The sequence below is a fragment of the Poeciliopsis prolifica genome, unplaced genomic scaffold (assembly GCF_027474105.1).
Source record: "Poeciliopsis prolifica strain line A6 unplaced genomic scaffold, Auburn_PproV2 SCAFFOLD059, whole genome shotgun sequence".
NCBI classification, from domain to species: Eukaryota; Metazoa; Chordata; class Actinopteri; order Cyprinodontiformes; family Poeciliidae; genus Poeciliopsis; species Poeciliopsis prolifica.
The window spans coordinates 2,706,470-2,709,896 of NW_026562434.1; the positions used below are offsets into that span (position 1 = coordinate 2,706,470).

Sequence of the window (3,427 nt, forward strand, 5' to 3'; positions counted from 1 at the left end):
AGTTCTAAACTTTAAGGCTGGATAAATTGAATCAATTCTAAACAAAAGGCAACATAAATATGTGCAACAATAGATAGTTCATTCAGTCTTTCAAAAAAAAACATAATTTATTGAAAGTAAAATATTTTATTATGAATTGTTTAATACCATATTTTCCTCCCTGTCTCCTCAGACTGAGTGGCTGTAACCTCTCAGAGAGAAGCTGTGAAGCTCTGTCCTCAGTTCTCAGCTCCCAGTCCTCCAGTCTCATAGAAACTGGACCTGAGTAACAACAACCTGCAGGATTCAGGAGTGAAGCTTCTCTCTGCTGGACTGAAGAGTCCAAACTGCAACCTGGAAACTCTCAGGTAACTCTGGGCTCTTGACAAATTGATGCATCTAAGGTGCAAAATGAAGCATAATTACAGATCCCAGCGGTTGGTTGGCTTTCTTATTTATTCCACATGTTACAAATCCATCCATCCATCCATCAGTTCAGACATTGGGTTCTACCTCAATGTTCTCATTTTCTCATCATGTGATGAATTGTGTGTCTGCAGCTTATCAGGCTGTTTGGTCTCAGAGGAAGGCTGTGCTTCTCTGGCCTCAGCTCTGACCTCCAACCCCTCCCATCTGAAAGAGTTGGACCTGAGCTACAATCATCCAGGAGACTCAGAAGTGAAGCTGCTGTCGACTGGACTGAAGGATCCACACTGGAGACTGGAAGCTCTCAGGTATGGAGGAACCTACTGCAGGAGCAGAGAAGGTCTGATAGAGGAGGAAGAGGAAGAAATGTCTTTAGTCAGTCTGCTGGGAAACATTTAGTTGAAGCTGAATGTTTAATTTGATAATTAAATATTTAGACACCTCATCTGGAGGCAGAGATCATCACCCAGTTTTCTGGAATATTCTCCAGACTAAGAACGGCTCACAAGGAAAATTAAAGAGTGGGATGGTCTAATAGCTTAATAGGGACTCCGACTAAATTAATAAAGAAGTTCAGTTAGATTTCCATGATGATCTACTGATGGCAGAAAGACTTTAAAACAATATTTGATGGAGCTCCAGACCAATCAGCCCCAAGAAGCAAAGAGGAGAATAAAAGTAACTCCATGTTGGTCAGATGGATGTTTAAAGTTCTGGGAAAAAAAAATAAAGAACTTTAGATTTAAACAAAACTCACAACTTTCAGGATTAATAAAATATAAAATACATAAAAAGTGAAGAAAAACAATTCATGAGGCAAAGAAAGAAAGTGAGAATTTTAACAGTTTCATCCATTTAGTAGTTTGATCTCCACCAGGGGGCGACATCTGGAAAATGATCAAAGAATGAAAGGAATCAGGAGAGAATGGAAATCCTTTGTTTTCCAGAGGAAATGAAGAATTGCAGTGAATGATGGTGAAAAAGTAGAATTGTGCTCTGTTGACTGGTAGAAATTAAAAAACAACAATAAAACCTTTTAGACAGATCCAAGAAAAGACTAATGTGTTCAGGTTTCCAGTAGTTGGGAAGCTTTTGGGAATATTCAATAAAGTTTGGGAAAAATTCCCAACGTGTTGGAAAAAGGCAGAGACCCTTCATGTTGGAAAACCAGGGAAATATCCATCCGACCAATCAGATTCCAGATCCACAGCTCTGACGTCACATTTAGGATCAATAATGGAATGGTAATAAGAGAAAGAATCAGATTTTATTGATAAAGTAGAGGGATGATATCAGCCCATCAGATGGTTTAGAAGAGGGAGAGGAAGCATCATGGGACTGCAGAGGTCCTTCACCTGATCCTGTTGTTGGGACAAGAACTTTGTTCCTGAACTTAAGGACATTTTTCATGTTTCTGTACGTAAGTAGATTTAATCCTGGGAACTTTTACTCCACTACATTTTACAGTATCTGTACTTTCTACTTCACTACATTTCTATAGACGTTGCGTTACAAATTACATCCAAGTCACTCTGAGCTTTTTGATTTGTTGGTTAGGTTGAAAGTAATCAATGATTCTGGTGCCTTTGCCTCCATGATATCATGAACTGCTAACTTTCAAAAATTAACCATCAAATCTGAAAAAAGGACAGAGGAAAGTTAAGCTGCTAAACGCTGTCTGAGTTTTGGATGTGAAATTGATTTAGGTTAGAGAGTTTTATGTAATCTTAACAGCTTCTAGCTTAAATCGACTGCAATAAATAAAACAATTAAATGTTGTAAGCAGATATTAAACATATTTTTAACTAGACCCACATTTCTGCATTGATTATTTTTATTGATCTGTAATCTGATCAGAAATGTTTTCATGAGCTTTAAGCAACAAATCATCATCATTAACTAATAAAAGCTTTAAAACAGTTTGTGGGGAATTAATCTGTATGATGTGTTTAACTTGTGAGCCGAGTTACTGAAATACTTTTCATAAATATTGTAATTTATTGAAAATGACTGTAGTTAAGGATCCTAGAGAGACGCAGGTCATCCTGAAATTCTGATGCATAGAATCACAAATTTAAACTAAACTGTCACAGAGAGAAAACACAATAAAACATGATTCATGTGCAATTTGTTCATTACTGATTGTTCCTGTCTCAGTGGAGGACAATGTGTGTCTGAGAGACATGTAATGTCCATGTTTGCTGCTGAAAGAGACTGATGGTCTGATCCCCCATCCTCCTTTCAGGGTGGAGCCTGCTGGAGGCCGATTCTTGACTCCAGGTCTGAGGAAATGTAAGTGTGTTTTTCATCTGATTCATGACAACAAAGCAGCTCACATTCAACCATCTTCAAACTGTCACATCACTCATTCAGGAGTCAAAGTGTCAATAAATGATCAATAACTGCAGCTGGATTGTGTTTGTTCTCTCCATCAGATTCCTGTCAACTCACCATCGACACAACCACAGTGAACAGAAAACTCAAACTGTCTGAAGATAACAAGAAGGTGACATATGAGGAGGAGTTTCAGTCATATCCTGATCATCCAGACAGATTTAATGATCTTCAGCTGCTGTGTAGAACTGGTCTGACTGGTCGCTGTTACTGGGAGGTCGAGTGGAGAGGATATGTTCATATATCAGTGAGTTACAGAAGAATCAGGAGGAAAGGAAACAATGTAGACTGTGTGTTTGGATGTAATGATCATTCCTGGAGTCTGAGATGCTCTGATGATGATGGTTACTCTGTCAGGCACAATAACAGAGAAACTCATCTCTCCTCCTCCTGTGACTCTCACAGAGTAGCAGTGTATGTGGACTGTCCTGCTGGCATTCTGTCCTTCTACAGAGTCTCCTCTGACTCACTGATCCTCCTCCACACCTTCAACACCACATTCACTGAACCTCTGATTCCTGGATTTGGGGTCTGGAGGTCCAGTTCTGGTTCCTCTTCAGTGTTTCTGAGCTGATTTGAGTTTAAAGAGACTAAAGTTTTTCCTCCTGTCAGAGAAACTCTCTCACTG

At 39.0% G+C, this 3,427-nt stretch overlaps 1 long non-coding RNA gene across 1 annotated transcript; it reads left to right on the forward strand.

Moving 5' to 3' along the window:
- The first annotated feature begins 542 nt into the window (after window positions 1-542).
- Window positions 543-2,948, forward strand: LOC129379654 (uncharacterized). The gene is made up of 3 exons (XR_008608220.1): window positions 543-713; window positions 2,651-2,697; window positions 2,841-2,948. It is a non-coding gene; the product is annotated as an uncharacterized LOC129379654 (long non-coding RNA).
- The last annotated feature ends 479 nt before the right edge of the window (window positions 2,949-3,427 follow it).